This window comes from Moschus berezovskii, chromosome 18 (assembly GCF_049115385.1).
Source record: "Moschus berezovskii isolate FMDL1 chromosome 18, NW_MosBer_1.0, whole genome shotgun sequence".
NCBI lineage: Eukaryota > Metazoa > Chordata > Mammalia > Artiodactyla > Moschidae > Moschus > Moschus berezovskii.
In genome coordinates, this window is record NC_142477.1 from 18,203,928 (window position 1) to 18,230,439 (window position 26,512).

At 46.3% G+C, this 26,512-nt stretch overlaps 1 protein-coding gene across 3 annotated transcripts in view; it reads left to right on the forward strand.

The window, feature by feature from the left end:
• TRIO (trio Rho guanine nucleotide exchange factor) overlaps positions 1-26,512 on the forward strand; it is a 362,249-nt gene that overhangs the window by 2,060 nt on the left and 333,677 nt on the right. Inside the window, exon 1 of one of the 3 annotated variants that reach the window (XM_055422253.2) lies at positions 6,365-8,421. The exons of the other annotated variants lie outside the window; for them this stretch is intronic. The gene's annotated coding sequence lies outside the window, so the exon portion shown is untranslated. Of the gene's footprint in view, positions 1-6,364; positions 8,422-26,512 lie in introns of those variants that run through there. 3 annotated transcript variants of the gene reach the window in all.

Here is a 26,512-nt window from a genome sequence, read left to right on the forward strand (position 1 = left end):
AGGGTTTACCTGTCAGTGGCCAGGGGCTTCCTCCTGTGTTTGCTCCTGTTCATGTTTGCTTTGGGGTAGAACCAGTCCGTGGTGCTCACGAGTTTGTTCTTTCCTTTCTCACTCCAAATTGATTGGGCATACTGCCCCTTTCCTTGTTTGACTTGGAATCAGGAACCAGAGCAGATTATAAGTAGGCAGCCATTGTGTGGTCCCATTCCAGGGGTAGCCTAGAACATCTTTTGAATGTGCTTTTCCTTCCTTAGGGCAACCTTGAATTCCTGACCTAGATCTTGGCTCCAGCATCTGGGGCAGCGATAGCTAGCAGAGGGAGAATAGAAGAGAAGGACCATTCAGTTGGATTGATGGGTGGGGGTGGGAAGGGGCAAACGGTTAGACAGATGAAGCAGGGGGACCCTGGGTGGGGACCTCACCTGGTGGAATGGCAGAGGTGGGGGTTTGGAGGGGGATGGCCCTGCTGGGCAGTTTTGATTGAATGTGGATGGTTGAACAGAGAGATCAAGTCCATTAGTAAAATCAGACATTCTTTCCTAAGATGTAGAAACCCAGAAAATAGGTTCTTACAGACTGGGATGGACAGATCAGAGAGTGAACGGTTTTCCACGGTGTTGTCAGCCTGGTGCTTAAGATTGTCAACCTTAGACAAGGCACTTCTACTGGTTGCCTTTCATTTCTTGGCCCTGGAGCTGTTGGTTTGGCCAGCTTATTTTCTTGCCTCCTTTTTGTTTCTTGTCCATACTGCAAGGATTTACTTTTATCCTTGTGGTTGCTGAGTGGAAACTGGTAACTATGATTGGATGAAAGAAGGAGAATTTAGCTTATTAGAACTTTTACATAATTAGAGCAGTTCAGGAATAGAATGCAAGGCCATGATTACTGGATGCACTGAAGCAGGGCACTGCCACCTGCCTGGGTTGGGAGCTGGGACCTGGGGGCAGGACTCCTGCACTTGGAAAGTGTCTGGCAGGGGTGGCTCCAGGGCTTTTAACCTCCTTGGACTCTGTGGTTTTCTCTGAGCTCCTAGTTCTTAGTGGTCATTCTTGAGTTTTCTTGTAAAAAGGCATCACAAACATGAGCTAGTCCATTTAAAACAATTTTTTTTTTTAAAGTTTGCAGAAGAGTTATCAGACTTGAAGGGAGGTTGAGTGACTTGTTCAGAAGAGAACTCCGGTAGAGTTGGGGTCAGGGCCAGGAAGCACTTCCCTCACTCTGGTACTCTTTCCCCAGTTGCCTGTCATGGCCAGGACTTTGCTTACATTAGTTCTCAATCCCGCTGGGACCAATCACTTTTATTGCCAATCTATTTTGGGGCCCTGTTCTTGTGACAATAAATCATTCTTTCAGAGCTCTCTATTTAACCTTGCAAGAGTGTGTGTGTCTGGTGGGGGTACTTACATAAATGCCTTATTTTTAACCTGCCTGGTGTGTTTCAGGTTGGCATTATATGAAGGTGCAGAGCATAAGGGCTTGTAGTTATTCTGAAAGGTTGTCAGCTTACTGCACTAGGTTTCTTTTCTTACTCTTGCTTCTGGATCCCGTTGCTGCAGCCCTTCCCTTTCCAATGGAATATGTGAAGACACTTGAGTCAGTTACTTAAGGAGAGAGCAGGGTGCATGTCCTTCTATGTTGATATAATGATTTCCTCATGGAATATTGAGGGAACTTGTCTTCAGATTTCTGCTTCTAACACCACTTAAGTCGCTGGCCTCTGAGCTTGCCCTGCTGCTTCTGTGTATATTTAGAAGCCTGGCAGCTTTGGTCTTTGTGAGCACCAATAAATATTAAGAAGTCAGTCCTTGTTACCCTCAATATTTTGAAAAGGAAAGCGGAAGAAAATAACTTGATAGTGAATGTTGGTTTCCCTCTTTTCAGAGGCACAGTGAGGTTCAGTTTTAGGAGAGCAGAAAGGGAGCTGGAAGTATCCTATAAGTGATTTTCAGGAAATCAGAGACAGTAAAAAAAAAAAAAATCATTGAAGGAAACTTTCCATTAAGACCTTGTAAACTGACTTATTGACATAGACAGTTGTATTTTTTCCTTTGCAGTTTAACCACCCACGATTCAAATGAAGATTTAGATGAAGCCATTTAAACCGTTTAAATGATTAACCAAAATTTAAATGAAGCCAGTGGTTCTGTTCAAGCTGTGGCATGTGGTTTAAATCTGCTCAAGTGTGTATTAAAAATATGTGATTAGCATGGCCTTTTCAGGCCTTTTAAATGTTGTGATAAATGTAGGTGGGATCCCTTTCTAAGTGAAAGATGTGTTTAGAGCGGTCATAATCTAAATCAGCCGTATCTGATATTTATTTTCTTGACTCTTCCACTGAGGAAATAAGATTTTATCTCATATTCTTGGCGGCATTCCAGAGAAAAGTCCAGTTCTTAATCAATAGCCACACTTTGCCTAGTCAAGTCACTTTCGTTGATAGGGATGAATTGTGTTGTGCTATAAAAAGACGCCTTAACAACCCCCTTCATTCCTCCTCGGTTCTCTAATGAATTGGTTTTTTATTTCCTTAAGTGCATTGTCTCGACGGATCTTTAGTGGTGCCGCTGGCAGAGCAGGAGCCCCCTCGGTGCGCGGGGAAGAATGGCCGTGGGTGAGAACCCCGCCGCGTTCCGGGGAAAGGGGGCGGCGCCTCCGCCGCGGCGCCGTTCCTCCTCTCGCGAGCGTTCAGCCGGAGCGCCCGGGCGAGCGCCCCGGGCGGCTGTGTCTGTCCTGAGGACCGAGACGCCGGCCTTTGTATCTTTCCTGATCCTCAGCCGCGCTCAGGCCGTTCGGGGAGGCCGGGAACAGGGTTGACCCAGGGGCGCAGAAATGTTACGAGGGGTTCGATGGCGCCGGGACGGAGTTCTCTCTCGTTCCACTCCAGATTCCGCCGCTGAGCCGTCCAGTCGCGCGGAAGTCTTCTCTCAGCCCCTTGCGTGAGGGCGGGTGTATTATTAGTATTGTTATTACTGTTGTTCGCCTGGGGCCATCCAAAGTATTCCCCTCGCTGTATCTCCGCACTGAGGGCAGAGGAGCCAAAATGGAGAAAGTGTGTGGGGGTCGGGACAAGGCCTCCCCAGCAGGCCGCTGGTGTGCTGCTCCTTCCCCTTCCCTGCTCCCCGCTGCCCCGGGGCTCCCGTGTCCGCCGCAGAGGCCCAGCCTCCCGGCCTGTCTGGCTTCTGCTTGCTGTCACAGTCCCCAGCCCCAGCCCCGGGATCTCCCAGCGGGGAGACGCCCTGGCTGGAGTTTCCAAGCGGGTGACACTCCTGTTGATGGGGGTTCCCGCTCCCCTGTTCACTGGTTGGCCAGTGTCTCAGCCTTATCTTCACTTTCTCACTTGCTAATGGAAGCCTCGGTTTGCTTGGTTACCTTCATTTCCTCCTTTTTGGTTCTCTCTTCCCATAAGGAAGTCCCTGTAAACCCAAGTTCTGCAGCCCCTGCCCTCTGGGAAAGGTTATATGTCTGGGGCGAGTTTGACAGGAGGGTGGGTGGGCTTCCCAGGCTTAAGGCCTAAGGGCTTGATGGGGAGAAAGGGTGCGACCTCCTGGAGTATTTGATTTAATGCCAGATGTGCTCTGGCAACATGAAACTGCACTGAGGTCATAAATATATTTGCATTGCGGGCTTCCCTGGTGGCTCAGGCAGTAAAGAATCTGCCTGCAACGCGGGAGACCCAGTTTCCATCCCTGGGTCAGGAAGATCATCTGGAGAAGGAAATGGCAACCCACTCCAGTACTTTTGCCTGGAGAATCCCATGGACAGAGGAACCCGGCAGGCTATGGCCCATGGAGTCACAAAGAGTCAGATGTGACTGAGCGACTAGGCACAGCACACACACACTTGCATTGTAGGCCGCTGCTGCTCCTGCTAAGTCACTTCAGTCGTGTCCGACTCTGTGTGACCCCATAGACGGCAGCCCACCAGGTTCCCCTGTCCCTGGGATTCTCCAGGCAAGAACACTGGAGTGGGTTGCCATTTCCTTCTCCAATGTGTGAAAGTGAAAAGTGAAAGTGAAGTCACTTGGTCATGTTTGACTCGTAGCGACCCCATGGACTGCAGCCTACCAGGCTCCCCCATCCATGGGATTTTCTAGGCAATAGTACTGGAGTGGCTTGCCATTGCCTTCTCCGTGCATTGTAGGCTACTGACTTCTTTGATCAGCCACGTGTCCGCTCTTCGCTGGGAGGACTGTGGAGCAGTCTGTAAAGCAGATCTTGTAGTTTGGAAGGAGCATGCTGTTTGGGCTCTGTCATAAGTTAGTACAGTTTAGCAGTTGCCCTAACAGGAAACTGTAATGAAAACTTTAATGAGCAAACAGGATAGTTTCTTGGTCTAGGGTACTTTGGGTTAGTGGTGTCCACATGAGTCCATCAGGCTTATTTTCTTACAGCCCGTAGCCCTGTGTGGACAAGTGATGAATTGCACTCAGTTTCTCTTTAGGAGGGGTTTCTGTAGGTTCCTGTCCACTGCATGGCCTTCTCCTCTTTTCTAAGTACTTGGTATACTGCTCTGTTCTTGTCCCACTTCTGGGAAGGGTTAAGGCCCTTCCTCCACTGTCTGCTGCTCTTCCTGGCATTTACAAGAGTAGGTGTGAGCAGGTGGACTGTGGTACATCCATTCAGCTGATGCTGCGTGAAGGAAGGCTGCCTCCAAAGGCTACATGGGAAGGAGTCCACTTGTATGACTTTCTCAAATGAACAGAATTGGAGGGACAGAGAGGCGATCGGTTGGTTACCAGGAGTTAGAGGGGGAAAGAGGTTGACTCCAGAGGGGCAGTGTGGAGGATGGTTTGAAGGATGATGAGAGCATTTTGCATCCTGGCTGTGATGGTGATTCTGCATATTAAAACTCACAGACCTGAACACAGGAAAAGGAATCCATTTGTACTGTATGTTAATTTAAAACATAACATTAAACAAAGACTAGCTACAAACTGGACAAAAACATTTATTACAATTCAGATGAAGAATTACATGTGCAGGATTGATAAAGGGTTTCCTCAAATCAATAAGGCAGTTCGAAAGGGAAATAGACAATGCAACTACAGAATGGCCACACACATTCAAGGAAATGCAAATATAAACCGGGAGACACCAACAGAAGCCAAATCTAACGGAGTAGTTTCTCAAAAGTAAACTTGAATAAAACTGAGTAATTTTGGAAAGATTTTTCTGTTGATTTTAAAGATGGTAATAGTACAAGCTGGATTTAGAAAAGGTGGAGGGACCAGAGATCAAATTACCAACATTCACTGAATCATAGAAAAAGCAAGAAAATTCCAGAAAAACCTCTACTTCTGCATCATTGTGCCAAAGCCTTTGAGTCTATGGGTCACAACAAACTGTGGAAAATTCTTAAAGAGATGGAAATACCAGATCACCTTACCTGTCTTGTGAGAAACCTGTATTCAGGTCAAGAAGCATCAGAAAGGGACATGGAACAACTGACTGATTCCAAATTGGGAAAGGAGTATTTCAAGGCTGTAGATTGTCACCCTGCTTACTTACCTTCTATGTAGAGTACATTATGTGAAATGCCAGGCTGGATGAATCACAAGTTGGAGTCAAGATTCCCAGGAGAAATATCAACAACCTCAGATACGCAGATGATACCACCATAATGGCAGAAAGTGAAGAGGAGCTAAAGAGCCATTTGATGAAAGTGAAAGAGGAGAATGAAAAAACTGGCTTAAAACTCAACATTCAGAAAACTAGATCATGGCATCTGGTCCCATCACTTCATGGTAAATATTAATAGAAGGGGGAACAGTGGAAGCAGTGACAGATTTTATTGTCTTGGGCTGCAAAATCACTGTGGATGGTGACTTTAGCCATAAAATGAAAACACACTTCCTCCTTGTGAAGGAAAGCTATGACAGACCTAGACAGCATATTCAAAAGCAAAGACATCACTTTGCTGACAAAGGTCCATCTAGTGAAAGCTGTGGTTTTTCGAGTAGTCATGTATGGATGTGGGAGTTGGACCATAAAGAAACTGAGCTCTGAAGAATTGATGCTTTCGAATTGTGGTTCTGGAGAAGACTCTTGATAAGACTCCCTTGAACCTGCAAGGAGATCAAACCAGTTAGTCTTAAAAGCAGTCTACCCTGAACATTCATTGGAAGGATTGATGCTGAAGTTGTAACTCCAATACCTTGACCTCCTGATGCAAAGAGCCGACTCATTGGAAAAGACCCTGATGCTGGGAAAGATTGAAGGCAGAATGAGAAGGCAGCAACAGAGGATGAGATCGTTGGATGGCTTCACCAACTCAATGAGCGTGAATTTGATCAAACTCCGGGAGACAGTGGAGGACAGAGAAGCCTGGTGTGCTGCAGTCCATGGGGTTGCAAAGAGCTGGACAATAGTCAGATGGACCTAGGTGGGGCCAAACTTTCTGTAATGTCTAGGGTTAATCTGGGGAAAGGTTGAAGATAGTTACGGGGAAATAAAGATTCTTTTCTTAGATTCTGTAAGAAGCATAACTTGAGAATCCATTTGACAAGTCTGCTGACTTAAAAAAACTATCTTTAGATGCGAACAGTCACCATTTTTCCTGCTTCAAATTTTCCTCACTCCGCTGAGTTTTGCTGCCGTCCAGAAAGAAAAAGAGTAGCACAGGCAGAGTGGTCTGCTGTGCCTTGACATTCCTGGTGTTAAAGAGGGAATTTCTAGAAATAAGTTTCACATGGAGGAGGGGGCGTTGTTCCTGCACAAATAACTGTGCGAGGTCATTCACCCTCGGTTCATGGACTTTCCTACATGTAATTAACTCTGAAGCTGTGTATTTCACAGTGTTGATGGTTAAGGAGTGAATTTATGAAGTGTTAGTCTCCCCACTTAAGACTCATAACCATAAAATGAAGTTGTTCTTGAACTTGAGAAAAACACAATTCAAATTTCAAAGTATAACCCTCGAATATTTTTAGATAGGTTTTGTTGGTGTCTCTTCCAGTGTGGTCACCTGTGTGTATCTTGCAAAAGTCGTAAAAATCCCCACTTTGGAATTCTGTGAATGGGAGATGTCAGTGCAAGAAGGAATGAATATATCAGAGACTGATATTTGAAATCTGTGTTTTTGGTGGTCTTTGTTTTTTTTTTTGGCCACGTGGCCTGTGGAAGCGTAGTTGCCTGACCAGGGATCCAACCCCTAGTCCCTGCATTGGAATTTTGGAGTCTTAACCACTGGACTGCCAGGGAAGTCCTTGAAATCTATTTTAAAACAACCCATGTTTCTTAGTATATGTGAAGTGGAATGTATAAATAACGTGTATTTTAGGGCAAGATGTTTTAATTTGAGTTTGAAAATTAGGCTTATGAAAAGTCTGAGAGGTTGGTCAAAACAGTATATACAGTTTTTCCATCAATGATTCCTTTTAGTTCACTTCCTCTTCTCATTCTGATTCACGTCTTCAGGGATTCCTCTTTCCTTCGTTATTGCTGCTGTTGAACATTGGGCCTGCAAACCCGAGCAGGGCCCTCTGGGGCCATGTGGATTCTGCAAGTTTTATGTTTTCTTCCTTGTTTTTACTCTTAGTTAATGCTTGTTCTTGACATCAGGTGCTCTAGGATCTTCAGGAATAACAGACTGCATGTTATTTATTTTTATTAGTTTAGTTTTTAAGTGATAAGGACCAAAAAGTACAATTCCTCTGTTTATTCTGAGGGTGCACACAAATATATTGGGAAGCAGTGCTTTGATTAGACTGTTGCTGATCTAGAATCAGTCCTAGAATGAAATCTCCGAAGTCTAAATTGTCTAATGCTTTACCATCCTAATAACAAATAGATTGCTGGTGTCTAATACTAAACAAATGTTTCTTGCTTGTAGATAGCTATTCAAAAAAAAAATTGTGATTATGAGAAATCCCTTCTAGCCCTCACTGTCCTTTTCAGTACCACAGTGATGGTAGCTGGCACCCAAGGACCCTTACCAGCTCCAAAAAGCCAGATTGCACTGAGGCAGAGTGTATTTCACACGTTTATTCCAGAGTTACTTCACCTCCATCTAAACGTTGTTGCTCTTGTCCTAATATATCTTGGGTCCGGAAACTTTGAGGACCGTCGCTAATTGGATGGTTTCCAGGCCATCCGTTTCCGTCACATGACAGTTCCGTTCACGTGTCTCCCTCTGGGAGAGCAGCTCCTTGCGGAGTAGTGAGTTTCAGCATTCTGTGAGCTGGCCGTGTCCCTGTGTCTTTCCGGACGTTTGACGGCAGCCTGCGAGATGCAGAATCTGCCGTGTTCGTCGCTGGGCGTCTCTCATCTCCATGGCATCATCTGTAGGTCCTGTCGCAGTCCTGCCGATTGCTGAGCACACAGAAGGGGACAGCCTGCTGGGGAGATGGGACCTGTCCCCCCCGAAGCACATTACTGGAGACCTCTGACTGTACACCCTACGCAGGAGTAAGGTGGAATGAGGGTAAATTGCCCGTGACAGCTTGTACTGTGGATTTGGGGCTGTTTGTGGGGAAAATGGGATGGTGGGCAGTCGTGGAACCGTGCGCTTGCTGTAACCTAAGTAAGTATTCAGCAGCAGCTGCCAGAGCGATATGGGAGGCCAGGACCCCCCGTCCTTGGGGTCAGCTAACATCTTTGGAGTTAGGCTCCATAGACGGTCAAGTAAGTGCATGCAGCAGCAATAACCTTGTAACATCAGAGGGTAATATTTAAAATGCCATGTTTGTTTTCTTCCCCCACAAATGTTATGAACGCCAACCTTGTCCTTCAAGAAAACCTGGCGAAGCTTTCTCTTAACTATATCTCTATTGCTGCTACCACCTGAAGGCCTATGGGTCTAGGTGCGCGCAGGTGCCCCCCCCCCCAGCAGGTGGAGGTTATTTCTGTGTTCGGATGAGGATCTCAGCCTCTGGGGAGATTGAATGACTGCCCCAGTTTGCACCGCTTATTTAAACCCACAGCTGCCAGACCACAAAGCCCCCTACATTGCCTTTTCTTCTCCGATGGAGGGAAAGAGGAGAAATGACCCTCCCTCCATACAGCATCCCACAAAGCCCAGTGTCAGATCTTTAAAACTGATGTGTACATCCTTGTGTGTTGAAGATGGAAGCTGTAATGTACAAGTCTCACACCAAACAAAAGTGGAATGGCAGATTCTGGGATAGAGCAAGCACTTTTTCACTGTAGCCTGAGCCCCGTGATTTAGCTTCTCTGCCTTTCCTCTTCTCACCTGTTTAAAGCTGATGTTCCTTCTTACATAAATAACCTCAGTAACCCCACCCATCCCGCTGAGATGGTTTTGAGTTTTGCTGCCTCCGGTCTGTCTCTGTCTAGGGGAGGACTCGTGTGGCCGGGCTGGTCCTCGCTTCCCTGGCTGTGGCCACTTGGTCTGAAGTGGGAGGAAGTCTCGGTGGCCCTCAGGGTTGGCGGAGGGAAGTTTGGGAAGGGCAGGGGGAGGTTGGCTGGGGAGGGACGTTTTCCAGCCATTGGCTGTGTGCATCACCTAAAGAATTCCCGGGCTTCCTTTCTAACTGAGGAAGGTTGCATGGGCGGGGGCGTGGGGAGGGGCCGGAGACTGCTAAGCTGCTTTTTCAGGGACAGTTTTATGAGGTGGGTGTGGTCTTTCCCCGGGTTCTTTCTAGAGCTGTTTTGTTGCAGTTTCTCCTGACTTTGCTGTTATTCATGGAAATGTGCCCGTAGATGATGAATGTTGTGGTCGTGGGGAACAGAGACTTGCTTCCTGCCGTCTTCTTTTAGTGGGATAGCTTCTGGGCGTGTGTTCTAGGTTTTCCTTTCTGTGGGGTGCGTCTCCATCAGGTACACCTCACCTGTCCCCCTCCCAGTATTTCACCAGAAGGTGTACTATCCTCTTAAAATCTAATTTTCTTTTCTTCCCGGTTTATTCAAGGAGTTCCTTAGGTTGCAGAACTTTTTCATTTTTCATTCTTGCTTTTAAAAACTACAATTAAAGTCATATTGGCCTACTGTAGAATGGGAGAGTATGTGTTTTTGACATGCTGTTTTACTTGATCTTGATTTTCAACCAGCACAGGAGGTACAAGGCTCAAATTCATATCAACTTAGTCAAGTTGAGATTTCACTTGTATGCATCATTTCTGGCTGTTTAGTTGGTTCTTGTCTTCATGGTTCATTGCATTTAAAGTTTGTTGCGGTTTTTTCCCTAGGAGGAGATGGCAGATGAGTTTATTTTGAGAAACCAGTTATGTTCAGAGAAGAACTCAAAATCCCCAGTTGTTAACTATTTCACTGCAGGAACATCACGTCTTCCTCCCCTCCCCCCTCCCTGGATATGTACACACACACACACACACACACTCGTATATATTAAATTTAGATATTACTTTGTATCTGAACCATTTGAGAATAAGTTGCAAGGTGATTGTGCCCTTACCTCTAAAAGGTGACGCCACAATATTTTCTCAGAGCAAGGACATTCTCTTACATAATGACCCAAATTAGGAAATTAATTTTTATGTTATTATCTAAATTTGCTGACTTCAATAAAATTTTACCAGTGATTCCAGAAACTCTTGGTGATTAAAAAAATCTTGGTGGTCCAGGAACACATAGGATTATTGATCGATTTAGTTATCATGTCTCTTTGGTTTTCTTTAATTTGGAACATCTCCCCAGCCTGGCTCTTTTGTTCCCTGGAAGGTTCTAGTCGGTTCTTTGGAGGACGGTCCCTCGGTTTGGGTGGTGTGTCCCTCCTGACCATTTTCAGGTCGTGTGTGGCCAACGGAAGGGCTGACCCTTCCCCTAACGCCCCATGGGGGACCCAGCTATCACCTGCCGTCTGAGAGATGTTCGTTCAGTCTTCTGATTGAGGGGGTGCTCACCACTGTACTGGTCCCTTGTAATCAGCATCTTGTGAAGAGAGAATTTGAGACTGTGCAAAACCCTCTTCCTTTGCTGGCCCTAATTTGCTGGTTATCTCCATTGCTGACTTTTGCCTGAATCAGTGATTATTATGATGGTTTCAACCTGGTGAGTTTTCTAACTTCATTACTCCTTCTGTGTTTCGTTGGCTTTCAACCATAAGGGCAGAGCCTCTCTCTCTGCCACACTTATTTATTTCTGTAAGTGTGGCCTTACAGATTCCTGTCTTGCTGTTCAGTCACTAAGCCGTGTCTGACTCTTCTGCGACCCCAGGGGCTGTCTTAGTCAGTGGGTTATAATCCTTTGATGGCATTACTTAGCTTGATGCACAGTTGTTCATCATCTGGCCAGGGGTGTCCTTTCAGACTGGCTCCTTTATCTTTTGTGATGTGTCCCTGTCATTTATGGGGCACTTCCTTATTTTCTGACAGAGTGAAATGTCCCAGGCTTCTGTTCTTTCCTGACTCCAGCCCTGAAGTCGCCACTTCTCCAAGGAGCCCTGGTTCATTTTAGCAGAAGACAGAATGAAGGCACTCATTCTGGGCACTGAGTGTGCTTGTGCTACAGGGGTGTTAACTGCTTCCAGCACCTTTCAATGCCCAGAGCTGGGAATCGGTGAGTTTGCGTCCATACATGCTTGTGTGCACACATACAGCATCACATGACACGTGCTGTTCTTTGCGCACCTGTCTCTAATAAAAACCGAGTTTGTACACATGCCTCAATTCCAGTCCAGTACTGCAGACTGCATTTCAGTCTTCCCTTTCCCAAATTTGTATGTAATTCCCTTCTCTGACAGTGAAGGCTCCTTTTATCCCCAACGTCTGCACTGACTTACTCAGTCCTAGAAAATGCAGAAAGCAATTTCAAAATGCTAAGCCATACCACTGTGATAAACGAACCTACATCTTCAAGTTGAAACTGTTCAAATCGGCAGTTAGCGGTCAACTTCTGTTCAGCTCCGTGCCTTGTCACTTAGTCACCCAAAGAAAACAGATGAAGTCATAGGCTGGAACTCCCCCGAGGCATGTTTAAGAAAAGAGCTGCCAGACTCCGTCAGCAGCTCGCTTTCTGGGGATGTTGAAGCACAGGAGTTGCCAAAAAAGAAGGGGAGATTAATTTCTAATAAGTGTGGTTTGTAAAGCTGACAACCTGTTGTGGGCTAAACAGTTGATCATCTTCATATCTGTGTACTCGTTGCCAGAAGAGAGGAGGGAAAAGGAAAAAAGTGTTGCGATACTAAGAATGAATGAATGGACGCACGGGATGGTCTGAGAAAGGGTGGGTGTCGGGTGGAGGCTGGGGAGGGGGTGGTCTTTTCGCAGGAATCCGTCATGTAAAGCAGGTTGGGGTTTTGTCTGCTGGTATGAGTAGAGGCGGGAGCTGAGCGCGTGGAGCAAGTCATGAGTCACGACTTGCGAGACTTGCTTGCTGCCCTTCATTGATTAAATGTTTCTTCCCAGAAACCACCTCTGGAGTGTCCGCGTTAGCGCAGGATTTCTAGGAAGTGTCTGTGGGCACTCAGTTCTAGAAACTGTGGGCCACTGGGTGCAGATCTCGTCACAGGCAAGATGAATTTTTGCTGTTCAGAGTTTTGCTCCATTAAATGGTGATACAGAAAGAACACGGGCTCTTGATTTGGAGAGACAGTGTCAGTTTCCTCTGTGGCGCTGTGTTTTGTGTGCCTGTCTGCATGCTTCTTGGATGGTCGTCTGGGAGAGTCAGCCTCTGTACCTGTACAAGCCCTTCCTACAACTAGACAGTTCAGCCAGAAAGGAGAATCTTAATTTGCTTGTTAATGCCCTAAGAGCGAAAGCCTTTTGGTTTGGAAAATTTGGAGAATAAAAGGTCATGACTGCTAATGGGTCAGGCATTCTGGGGAAGTGCTCTTGGGTGCTGAAAATGTTCTGGGATTGCCTAGTGGCCGGTGGCTTAGCAGTCAAGAATCTGTCTGCAATGCAGGAGACATAAGTTCAGTCTCTGAGTGGGGAAGATCCCCTGAAGAAGGAAATGGCAACTTGCTCCAGTATTCTTGCCTAGAGCATCCCATGGACAGAGGAGCCTGGCGGGCTACAGTCCACAGGGGCGCAGAGAGCCGGGCCTGACCGAGCGCACGCACATGATGATGAATATACTAAATATACTAAAGTCAACTGTACACTTTTTTTTAAAGGGAGAATTTTATACTCTGTGAGTTATGTATCAATAAAAAGGATACAACTAAATTGGCAATATTTCAAAGTCTTAAACAGCTTCATTTATTGAGTGCTTACAGCCACCAGCTATTTAATTTTCACAGTCCTCTGCAGGGTAGTTAGTGGCATCCAATTTTGTACCCGAGGGAGGGGAATCAGAGGGTTTTAACTTCCTGCAAGTCAGTAGCTCTTAGGGCTGGCCTGGAGGATCCAAGCATGCAGTGGTCTTCCAGGCAGGGTCCCAGGTAGAAGGAGTGTGCCGGCAGGGTTTTCTCCTGCTGTACTCTGCATATCATACTGCATGTGGGATACCATCCAGGGAGCTTTCTTTGGTGTCTGAGAGAGGAAAAAATAGAAATCACTCCTTTCTGAAGGAGGGCGTTATAGATAAGATCTGATTGGGCTTCTGTTGTGGTTTGATGGTGTGTGCGTGCTCAGTCGTTTCAGTCATGTCCAACTGTTTGTGACCCCATGAACTGTAGCCCACCAGGCTCCTCTGTCCATGGGATTCTCCAGGCAAGAACACTGGAGTGGGTTGCCATGCCCTCCTCCAGGGGATCCTCCCCACCCAGGGATCAAACCCTCATCTAGGCGCATCTCCTGCATTTTGGCGGAATCCTTATCATGGAACCACTGACTGGGGAAGGCCGATGTGATGGTATATTTGGTAATTTCTTAGAGAACGTTGAATTATCTATCCCGTTGAAAATTTTGGGGCATCTCAGTCAAAAAAGGTAAGGACAGGCTTTGCTCCCCTGTAGGTGGTGTATCTGTGGGCCCTGCGGGCACAGCTGAAGTGGTTCAAACTGGTGATTGCACCCTTGCAGCATCCTGGGAAAGTTGAGGGAGATGCAGCATGGTGCCCTGCTCCCTCTCAAAGTGGCCGCCAGGGTTCTCCTGCTCATGTGAGTTCTCCGTTCTTGGATATTGGAATCAGCTCGTATCTCTCACGCACACACACAACCAGTGTGTTAGACTCCAAGACAGAAACTGTATCAATTTGCATAAAATCGCATATGCTCTGTTGCAAGAATTTTCATTGTGCCTGTTTTAGAATTGAGTTGACACTTCATACAGAGTATGTGAGCTTCACTTAAAAGGAGATGTCTCAGAAAGAAGAATTTGTGTGGCTTTGACATTACTTTTGGGCATGGTCCCTGAAAGAAAGGAACCACGGAAGACTTTTTTTTGAGCATTTTGAAACCTTTTCTCCTGCTTCCGTACATTGAAAGCATGTAAAGCAGGTTGGGGTCTTGTCTGCTGTGTCGCCTGCCTGCACTGGGGACCAGAGGTCTGGAGGGACAGGAGCCTTCCTGCTGGGTGGTGACCTTTTTATGATGTTTGGTCTGTCATCTTTGTTTCTCCGTTTCAAATGCCTAGCTCAGAATTGCTTGGCACTAGAAGTGGTTTTCATCTTCACAGGACTTTATGGGCATTGTTTAATGTACATGGCACTGTGTAATGAATGAGCTGTTTATCCTTTGATCTGTGTCAATATGCCAGGTGCCATACAGTTGGAGAAGACGGAAATAATATTCTGACCAGTGGGAGTTTGTATCTCTAAAGAGGCAAGGTGATTAGCATGTTCTCTCTTCTGGCCTCTTTTGAAAATGTGCTGGGGAATAATGTAGAAATTAAAAGGACAAGAGGACATCAGCAAGCCCAAGTCCACCTAATTGGAATTGCTGTCAAGGTGAAAATGAAATTTGAGGCGCTCTTGAAAAGACCAAGTCGATTATCTCTCACTTATCGCGCATATATTGACATACATAATATTTCTGCTGTTTACAGATGAGGATTTTGCCAAAGCTAGGGCAGAATTATTTTCAGTTCTCTTTGTACCACCCCCAAATCCTCTTTTTCTTTGCCTGGGGTGTAGGGGATGTGCTTTGTAACCAAAGCTACGTGAGAGTCACAAGTGCGGTTTTCTGAGTTTGAGACCTGATCAGTCCCCCCGCCCACGCTGGGCTGGCCTCAGGAGAAGCTTCTAGACCTCTTGCCCCGTTAGCGGCTCGAAGCCCATCGCACGCCCCATGCTGTGACCCTGCCGTTGGCCCTCTCTCTGTGTTTGGTTTTCCCTCCTATTCCTGATTTTCCTAACTGCCTCATCTTAGGTCAGGCATCACTTCCGTTAGCAAACCACCCATGTGTCTTCTGGCCTCATTGGCTGGCTGTGTTGGCGTAGAACCTCGTATAGGCCGTGTTCTGGTTCTGGGTCTTTGGGTCGTGGTTGTTTCCTGTGAGGGTGGTCTTGCTGGTCTCTGGCCTAGGGCAAGCTCCAAGGAGAGATGTGGTCAACGCTTTTTGATTCACTGGTCCTTAACCCAGCCTGTTGGAGAAGGAAATGGCAACCCACTCCAGTATTCTTGCCTGGAGAACCCCATGGACAGAGTAACCTGGTGGGCTATGGTCCATGGGGTCGCGAGATTTGGACACGACTTAGTGACTAAACCACCACCACCACCACCCCAGCCTGTTTCAGAATCACCCACAAGGTTTAAAAAATTACAGAATTGCCAGCGATTCTCTTTTAGTAGTTCTAGAATAGGGCCCTGGAATCTGTATTTCATAAAAACCCTACTGATAGTTGATATGCACAACCAGAGATAGCAACCCTGAGTTACACCAAGGTGCACTTGCTGGTTTTGGTCGCGGGGCCGTGGCCAGTTTTGGGTCATGTGCTCAGCGTGCAGACCCTTTCGCTTACATGCCTGGAGGAAGCGGAGAGAGGGAGTGCGGGCCGCGTGTGATGGGACAGCCTTCTGCGGAAGCAGGCTGGCCCATTGAGGAGCCGGCCGACCAGCCTGGTTGTCTGTTGTGTGAACAGGCTGAGTGCACGACTGGCCTTTCAGGCTCGCATTTGAAGTTACCGTGTTGCCATAGAGATGTTATGCGGTGTTGAAGGAGATTAGAGAAATCACGTCGTAAACTATCAGCACAGATGGCTTGGAGTTTAGCACTCTCACTGGAAAAGAGACTGATGCTGGGAAAGGTTGGGGGCGGGAGGAGAAGGGGACGACAGAGAATGAGACGGCTGGATGGCATCACCGACTCTATGGACATGAGTTTGAGTGAACTCCGGGTGATGGACAGGGAGGCCTGGTGTGCTGTGATTCATGGGGTCGCAGAGAGTCGGACACGACTGAGGGACTGAACTGAACTGAGCCCGTGTTCTTTGTACTGGGGAGAACACTTGAAAATAACAGTTCTTACTTTTTCACCTGTAAAAATGGCAGAGTTCATACCGTGATTTGAAACAGAGTTTATCGTTGCCACCCACACACACAGTATAGGGGGGCAGTGACAGGTGGGAGAATGCTTGAAAACATGTTGGGAGTGGCCTCTTTACCTCTACTTTAAAAACACATGTAATTTGCTTTTCTTTTTTTTCTAGTCCACTTAGATTTCATACTCTCCCTTAGTATTATTTAAAAAATTTTTATTGTATAAAAATTTTTTTTTTTCTCTATTTATGGCTGTGCCAGCTCTTTGCTGCTGTGTGGGCTTACTTTAGTTGCACGCGCAGGGTCTGCTCTCTGGTTGTGGAGCGCGGGCTTCTCACCGTCGGGGCTTCTCTCGGTGCAGAGCACAGGCTCTAGGCGCCTGGTCTCGCTTGCTCTGGCTCGTGGGCTCAGCTGCTCCACGGGATGTATGATCTTCCCAGACCAGGAATCGGACCCGTGTCCCCTGCATTAGCAGGTGGATTCTTAACCCCTGGACTACCAAGAAAGTCCCCACTCCCTCATTATTTTGATAGCACTAGTCAGGGATAATTTTTATCTCCTGGCTTGATAGTAAAAGGAATATAACAAGATTGTGTAGATTCAGGCAACACTGACTTTCAAGGTGTTTTATATGTGATTGACAGTATAAAGGGTATTTTCCATAAGAGATCTTTTTGAAACTTTTTCCTCTTCTGTTTTAATCTGTGAACTGATGGGTCGCTCTTAAAGATTGCATCCCTCATCAGGGAAAATTACTCTTTCTTTCTTGCAGGGAACTGGAGTTCTGAAGTGTGCATGCATGTAGGCATACACACACACATATACACATGCACACTTATAATTTACATTGTGTAAATGAGAGTGAATATATATTTAAACCACTTAAAATTAGCAAATGATAATCCTATTAATATAATTTCAAAATTCAGTAAAGCTTTTTTTGATTGTTAGGTACTTGGGGTTAGTTACACACAAGAACATAATTCTTAGATTTTTTTCCTCACATTCTGAAAGTATCCAGAATTAACGGGCTATCCCTACGTACATTTTCATGAGTCTCATTTCTCATTTCTGTAGGCAGTTATTTGCAAACAAGAAAAAATTAACAAGTAAGTTTTCCAGTCTCCAGATAGTTCCTGACTTGCTTATATGTGAATGTGACATTAACAGTACAAGGCACTTTTCTGTGACTCTCTGTCTGTGTAAGTACTTTTTATGAGCCTGTACTGCTGGAACGGGTGGTGGTTTCTGATGCTGTTTAGTGGTAGAACAGGTAGGTCAGTTGTGAACCCAGCTCTGCTGGATGTAGTAATTCCTTTAGGATGAATCATTCAGATGACTTAAGTCTTTTGACACCTCTGTGTCAGTGCTGGAAAATTTAACAGCAACAACAAAAACTTTGGTAATTATATTGAAAAGCATCTGAAAAATAATCTTACCAGAGGACTCAGAGCCATTACAGGAGCACGGAGCGAAATGTTGGGAGTTAAGTTCCAGTTTCTCTGAAAAGCATGGCACACCACTCGGCAAGGTTGGCTCAACCTCCTGGGAGCCGTCCTCTGCCAGTCTGTTGGCACTGGCTTGAATGAATCAGGGTGAAATTGCCCGATTATTGAAATGGATGGCTTAAGGGGAGGTTATTTGGCTTGTAAACCCACCTGTCATGGTAATGAGGCAAAACTGATGGTAGAATCTGCTCAGGATCCAATTTACATCAAGGGCAGAAAGGCTCCTGCTGCCCAAACCCAGGATCTTGTTTTCCTGAGATTGCTTTATGAATGTTTGGACAGTGCCCTCCTGGCCAGTGGGATTTGGAAAGTCACTGGGTAGCTTTCCATGAACTTACTCCTCATTAGCAGGGAAGGTTCATCTTTTCCCTCTGGTCGGAGTTGGAACGAGTCCTGTTTTGTTCCTCTTGGTGAACCCACTGGCATTGGTGTGCTTGTCTGTTTCCTCTTCCCAGCCTCTAAACTCATCTCTTTTTTGCTTGTTTGTTACCTCTGCAGGAGGAATTTCCTCATGGCAGTGTCTGCACATTCAGCCTTTTCCCCATAGTGTCCTGAGGTATCGCTGTCATCTTGCCTGTTGAATTGCTTGTTAGAAACACGGAGGACACGTGTGGCCGCCAGAACCACGGACAGCAGGACAGGTTGGCCCTTTCCAGTTGCCCGTGGCCGTGTATGGCCATGGAGCTCTCTGAAGGAAGGATGCTCTCAAGGATAATGAATGAACACAAGCTCCCCCTACCACCCCCAACTTCCCAGTAGCTGTATTTTATTTCATTTTTCCTGTTGACCATCCATCTTTCTTTAGGAGGCTCCGTGTCTGTGTGTCCTTCAGAGGGACTTTCTTTAGGAGACTGACTCACCCAGAGGTCATTCTCACAGCCTTAGTACTTCACAAACAGAGCCCCATCTGCCTTACTGAAAAGTAAGCATTTCAGAAAGGCCCCTGAACCCTGTAAATTTGGAGCTGCGTGTGGCTCAGGCCTGGGTTCATCCACCCGTCCTAAGTTTTCTGGCGTCCAGATGCGGTCAGGTCAGCTAGAATGGGACAGATGGTGGCTGCCTGGGGCACGTGCCCTGATTCTGGACCTGTTGAAGTAACCAGTGCCTTTCTTCACGAAACGGACTCTCTTCTTTTTTAATCCCTTGTTTTCTCATTTTCTTCCTGCCTCTTCTGTCTCTCCTCTGATCACTTCAGAGTGACCGTGCCGCACCCGGGCCGTTGCTGGACTTGGCTGGAGGCAGATGAGAGTTCAATTTCTGGGTCAGGCACTTAGGAGCATCCACAGCGAGGCTCCCCGTGGAGAGTCTTGATAAATAAAGCACTGGCACCCAGGTACAGTCTCGGACTGGGAGAGCAGTTATGCCCGTGGAGCCCCCTGCCCTGTCCCCAGGCCCTTCGTTGAGTCCCCTCCTGAGGGTCCCCTCCTGTCTCCTCCTGTGCCTTTTTACCTGGCATCACTCCTGACTCTGAATCTTTTTCTACTTGACACTTTTTTTTTTTAATTGTATTGTATGCCATACCACACAGTATGCAGGATCTTGGTTCCCTGACCTGTCCGACTCTTGGTGGCTCCATGGACTATAGCCCTCCAGGCTCCCCTGTCCATGGAATTTTCCGGGCCAGAATACTGGAGTGGGTACCCATTTCCTTCTCCATACTCGACGCCTCTTTAACTACAGGTGTATCTAATGTAAAACTGGCATTGGATGATGATCTTTGCTAAACTTTGGGGGTAATTCGTTTCCTCCCCTTGAGCTGTGGTATAATTACTCATCACGATTCAGTTGGGCTCCTTCACTCCAGTGTCAGGTACTTTCTTCCTGATATTTTATTTTCTTAGCTGTCATCGACATCGAGGCTTAACTTCACTCGTGGTTGTATCCCTAGCTCCCAGTCGGTGCTTACTAAACGTTGGCTGGAGGAACAGGCAAGGGCATGCACATCCGAGGGCGGAAGGCAGATGTTGGCTCGGGGCCCAGATGTCTTTCTGGTGTAACATCCTCTCTTGTGCAGGACAGCGGGAGGAAGAGAGCTGGCTTCTGCACCTGGGGCGTGTGCGTGCGAGCAGCCGGCCGGCCGGGCGAGGAGAGGCAATGGCCCCTCTCCTTGTTTGGCTGTTCTCGTGTTTCTGTGTTGACCTGCTTACTGCTGAAGAGTTAGCTACTTCTCCAGACCCACAGTGCCTCTCCCACTTGGACTTGTCTCCCTTGCCATCCCCATCTCCATCTAGCCTGTCTAGGCTCAGCTGATCCTGTGTCTGCTGAGTGACTACCAAGTTTTATCAGTTGCAGAGGCGAGTGAAGAAGCATCTTTTCTCAAGCTTTCCCCTGAGATTGGGATCTAGTTGCCGGTGAATGTTTTTGTTCCAATGAGTTGATTTCCCAGTGGGTAGACTGTGGAAAGGTCGCCTTGGGGAGTGAGAGTGCTGGTTTTCTAAGCTCTCGGGAATGTTTTCTTAGGAGAGCTTTCCATCAGTCTGCTAAGAAAGTTTCAGGTCCTTCTCGGCCTTCCCTTTTCCATACCTCGCTTCCATTTCTGAGACTTTCACTCCCCTCCCTTTTAAGGCTTTAGTTACAGGAATCTGAAAACAGGCCACAGGGCCTTTTAAAATTATACACATCAATATGAGGCCAACCCAGTTTTTCATAAATAGGTCAAGCTGTTTCTGCAAAGCTGGGTTTCAGAAACACTCTCTCCTTTAAAAGAAAGAGGTATTTCAAGGAAAGATGAGCCCCCGAGCAGGCAGGCACAACCAGTGTTCAAAGCTCAACTGCTGGCAGGGCCTGAGACTCCCGGCCGCAAGGAGATGCTGACTTCTGGGGCCTGTCTTGGGTGGACTGCCAGGTGCCACAGGCGTTGATTCCCAAGGGAGAGTCTGCACTGGGCCAGACGTGTTGTCGGGCCAGGCTGGGTGTGAAGAGGAAGGCAGGCGGCAGACCTGTAAGGGGCTCTGGGTCCCGGAGAAGCAACTTCTGAACATGGGCTCTGAGGAGCCAGCGTTGCACCCAGGGAGGGTAGCGGAGACAGATTTTCTTCAGTTGACCAAGTATTCTTGCTTCATTTAAGTACCAAACATCTACTTCTTATAGAGAGCAACTTAAACATCAACTTAAACATCTCCCCGAAGTGCATTTTTTACTGATGGTTGTGCTTTCAATCTCTGTTATCAGAATCAGCTGATAACAAGCTGCTGTTGAGAAGGCATCTGGACGGTAGTATCTCAGGGGAGGGAAGAAACCCCGGTGGGACTTGCAAGGAGGCGCTGCAGGCTGATTTGAGAATAGATGCCCTTGAAGAATGGTGGTCATCTCTGGCGTGCTCCTTGGAAAAGTTTCTTGGACTCCGTTTCATGGTTGTAAGGTTGAAAAGAGATCTGACTAGCAGTGAAGACTGTGTTCACAGGTGTAAGCATTCACAATATCACACGCGAGAACATCACCCCAAAGTCACGGATGGAATGCTTTATCACGCATCTCATGGGCCTCATCACCCATGAAGAGTGTGCTTGGCAGGTGTTCAGTTCACCACCAGGTTTTTTGTGCTGTTAACATAGGGACTCTTGAGAGTCCCTTAATCTGCAAGGAGATCAATCAATATTAAAGAAAATCAGTCCTGAATAGTCATTGGAAGGACTGATGCTGAAGCTGAAATTCCAAAACTTTGGCCACCTGATGCAAAGAACTGACTCATTGGAAGAGACCCTGATGTTGGGAAAGGTTGAAGGCAGGAGGAGAAGGGGACAACAGAGGGTGAGATGGTTAGATGACATCACCGACTCAATGGACATGAGTTTGAGTAAACTCCGGGAGTTGGTGATGGACAGGGAGGCCTGGCGTGCTGCGGTCCATGGGGTCACAAAGTGTTGGACATGACTGAGGAACTGAACTAAACATAGCCTCATGCAGGAGATGCACTCTTGAGTTTTACCTTGCTGCTGCTGCTGCTAAGTCGCTTTAGGCATGTCCGACTCTGTGCGACCCCATAGACGGCAGCCCCAGGCCCCACATAGATGAACTAAGTAGATGCTCTGCAAATGTGTTATTCATCACATTTTAAAAATAGATTCTCTGATGAATCTTGAGTATATTGCAGTAGAATATGACTTATAAAGCCTGGTGTGGATCTGCTCATTTTTTCCCTTTTACTTGATTTTCAAGCTGATTTCTACCCCACGGTTTCCATGTAGTGGAGTAACTTGCGTTTGTGTTGCTCCGGGTCCTGTGTTCCAGCCCCAGAGAGTCTTGTGTGCACACCTCCGCTCCTGCTCCCAGTTCACAGGCTGCCTTCTGAGCCAGGCTTTAGTCAGTTGGGTTTGTTTGGCTTCTGTGACTTGGTGGGTGCCAGGGCTTACGAGTTCATGCCACTGCTTGGCAGTAGAAATGTTTAAATTCATGTTCCTTTGTGTCCATGTTTTTTCATTTTAGTTACTGGTTGATGTCTCAGCCTGGCAGTTGCAATAACCTGTGTTGAGAATTGATGATTGGAAATGTCACCAGGAAACCCAGATCCGTGTGGCATTCCTCTCCTGGGGCAGGCTGTGGCCTCCCCCCGCCTTCCCACACCCCACCGAGGTGGGATGAGAGAGCCTCAGAGCAGGAAGGCCTTTGCCAGCTTCCCACCCGGATCTGAGAGCCGGTGGTCACTGGGTGCCCTCTGCAGCTGGCACCCTCAGGGCTACTATGTAGAGGGTTAGGGTTTTGATGCTTACGGTTTGAGTGTTTTACTTTTTAACTAGGTTATTTGAGGTGAATGTGTGGATTAAGTTTCTTGTTCTTTGTGTAGGACAGAATTAAAGGGAAAAATCTAAGCCATCCTTGTCTGATGATTTTGTTCATCACTCCTGTTACAGTCTTCAAGGGTATTAGGACAGATTTGTTCCGTTTTTCCTTTTATAAGAAGGTCCCCATTTTTATATTTTTAATATTTATTTATTTGTTTATCTGGCTGGCGCAGGTCTTAGTTGCAGCATGTGAACTCTTAGTTGGGTCATGTGGAGTCTATTCCCCTGACCAGGGATTGAACCCTGGCCCCCTGCATTGGGAGCATGGAGTCTTAGCCACTGGAACATTGAGGAAGTCCCCCTGTTTTTTATTTCCATGTCATGCTTTTTATTTTTCCGTCATATTTTTACCTCACACACTTGTGCTTGATGGTACGAGAGTCGTATTTTTAAGAAAGTGTTCCCACATTGCCATGTCCTTTACTTTTGCAGGATGATGTCATTTCTGATGATCACTAATTGGTATGTCTGAATAGCTCTCTTTCAATTCCAGGTATTATTTCTAGTGTTTTTAAAATGAGAGATTTTCTTTCAAAGGTGGGAAATTTGGGTTACGGCTCTGACTTTACCACTGAGTCCCAGGAAATAGCTTGCCCTGTTTCATAAATTCTTTATATGTTGGCTTCTCTTGAGGGTGATTATCGAGTCTGTGATGTCCTTTGTTTTATTCAACTGGAGTGCTCGAGTTGTCACAAAATGCCTGTCAATGAGATACGCTGTAACTTGCATTTATTCTCTGCAGTGGCGGTAATAAAATTGTCTTTACGCTTAATTATGATTTCTCATATTGGGTTCATAGTGAGTTCTTAAAAACTAGGATCACCCACTATTTGATTGAAATCTACTTTTGGGAAATTAAAAGTGATGTGTGGTATTTTAGGATTAGCTTGAAAACATTCTGGAAGTTGATAGCACCTGGATCCCACGATGGTGTTGTCACCAGCTGTAGAGTGATTTAGTTATTAGACAGGGTGTTTTAGAAAGGGTTTCTTATTGAAACAGGTGGTGGCCAGCTTTTATAGATGAAAGAGAAGGTAGTTGAGAAAAGCAGGGTTCCAGGTGATTAAATGGAGCGTGGATGAAGCTGGAGAGAGGGAGAGAAGGAGGTGGCAGGGTGGGAAATCAGGCCAGGTATTAGGGATTTAAGGAAATGTTTTAAGCAGCGGTCTCCAACCTTTTTGGCACCAGGAATCGATTTCGTGGAAGACAGTTTTTTCCACAGACCCAGGGGAGTGGGGGATGGTTTTGGAATGGATCTAGCACATGACATTTATTGTGCACTTTATTATTATTACATCATTTCCACCTCAGATTGTCAGGTATTAGATCCCGGCGGTTGGGGAACCCTGCCTTATAGAACTCACTTATGGTATTCGGGTGTATTTTCTGTATTTCACTCAAACCAGAGGTTCCTATTGTGACATGTTTTGGATTTTTAAAAAAGTTTCATATTAGACATATTAAAGTTTTTTGTGGTTAGCTTTATGATGTAGATAATATTTAGCTTTTTCTTCTTTAAATTAAAAAATACGTTCCATGGAGAGAGTGCAGTAATTTATATATACCAGGGTTAAAAAGCTTTGGTTTTATTTAAAAATTTGATATACTTGCTTTCGGTAATCTTTTGCTAGTCCCTGAATCCTTCACCATTCAGTTTTATGATCTATTTTACTTAAATGATCTTCAGTGCTCACTTATCCATTCATACATCACACATTTCTTGAGCACCTACTGTATGCTCAGCAGTAGGTAAAAGTAAAGCCTAAAACTTTTCTTGGAGTTGAGTTGAAGTTCTTGAGAGAGGATATTATATACAGAGGAATGCATTTATCACTGCTCAACCCTTTGCATTCAAAATATTAAGGTTTAAATACCTATTTTAACTTGCTATATAATTTCAGCATTTGGTGAAATAAAGATAGAATACCAGCAATTATAATAATAAGAAATTAATTAGAATGTGACCCTGTTTCAGCATTCCAGTTATTAAATCCTGTCTAGCCTTGCCCTGAAATCAAACACCATGAAGGTGTTTGGGGGAAGGATTGGAGATCTTTCCAGCCTGGAGTTTTAAAGACAGAGAGTATCCAGAAGACGCAACCAGGTCTGATTTACCCAATAAGATAAGTAAGTCAGACATCTGGTCTATACTTCAGTTTGTATGACCACAGAGAAAGAACTGTTTGCTGTTCAGCAAAAGCTGTGTACGTGGCAGATTATTTATGCCATGTAAAAAAGTGGAACATTTGGTATCAGCTTGATGCAGATGTAGGGCCATTATCAGAAAGGCCTGCTGCTCAGTCTCTCAGTGTTTACTCTAAATAACTGGTGTTGGCGTTTGGTCGTGAACTTGTGTCTGACTCTTTTGCAACCCCATGGACCTGCCAGGCCTCTTTGTCCATGGATTTTCCAAGCAAGAATACTCGAGTGGGTAGCCATTTCCTCCTCCAAGGGGATCTTCCCAACCCAGGGAATGAACCCGAGGCTCCTGTGACTCCTGCATTGGCAGGCTTTACCACTGAGCCACCAGGGAATACTTTTGACTAAAACTACAGGAATGCCAATCTAAATTTTTCAGCATTTGAAAGACTCTAAAATTGTACCATTTAAGGTAGTGCTGGCTAGCTAAACTTTAAAACATTTGATTGTAGACCCTACGCTGAAGAGCCCGAGGTCAGAATTAGGTGGTCTGAATTATTTGGGATAATGGAGGACAAAGGCAGGGCTTAGCCAATAGCTGCTCTTCTGTCTGTCCTGTCTGTTTCATTACTCTGCCAAGCACAGATGGAAATCGCCCACAGAGACACGGAGAGCTTGCTGCAGAGTAATTGTTTAGTAGACCAGAAGTGTATCTGAAACCTGATGAGGACTGGTTCCTTGCTATTTCCTGGTGTTTCTGGTCTGAAACCTCTGCCCTGATGGTAAGGTTAGAAAGCAAGAAATCAGCCCTTGCTAATTCAGATTAAAAAAATACTGGCATCAAAGCACAGAGGGTTTGTGTTGTTTTGTGGATATAAAGGAGAAGCGTCCATCTCTATGACTCTTGCCCTCCTGTGATGGTCAACATAAATCTAGAGCCTTGCTTGTCATTTGCAAATACAGCATGATGGACAAACCCCCAGCAGTGACCACTAAGGGCTCTAAGTAAGGCCACTGCAACAAAGGGAAATGAAGGAGCCTGCATGCTGACACTTCAGCCTCACTAAGGTGGAGATTCTTCATGGCCTTTGGGGAAAGATCCCCTTTATAATGCTGCTGGTTTCTGGGAAAGGTAGCTCTAGTTTGCACCCATCCCTGCTGCTGCTGCTGCTAAGTCACTTCAGTCGTGTCCAACTCTGTGTGCCCCCATAGATGGAAGCCCACCAGGCACCCCTGTCCTTGGGATTCTCCAAGCAAGAACACCGGAGCGGGATGCCATTTCCTTCTCCAGTGTGTGAAAGTGAAGGTGAAGTCGCTCAGTTGTGTCTGACCCTTAGCGACCCCACGGACTGCAGCCCACCAGGCTCCTCCATCCACGGGATTTTCTAGGCAAGAGTACTGGAGTGGCTTGCCAGTGCCTTCTCCGAATACTCAGTGGCCGTGGTGTTTAACAGTTTGCACTTGAGGAGTTACATCATAGCCCGGCGTATACTTTAGGGCCTGACTTGGTGAAGGCTTTTCTGTCTCCTGGCGCAGCAAAGGGAATTTATCCAAAGCGTGTGGGGCCTTCAATCTCTGGGGAGGGAGGGGAGGTGGCCTCATCTCCTGGGGAGGAGCTGCTGGAGGAGGGAGCTGGTGCCCTCTGACAGAGCTGCACTGAGGCCATCTCTGTTTCCCGTTTCCCCCTCGAGTCCTTTATGTCTACCTCCCCAGCCTACTTTACCCTGCTTTCATAGCTTAAAGAAGGGATTGACTAGCAGCTCAGAGAAGGTGGTCATCTGGGGTCAGGGTCACACACAGGGCTGC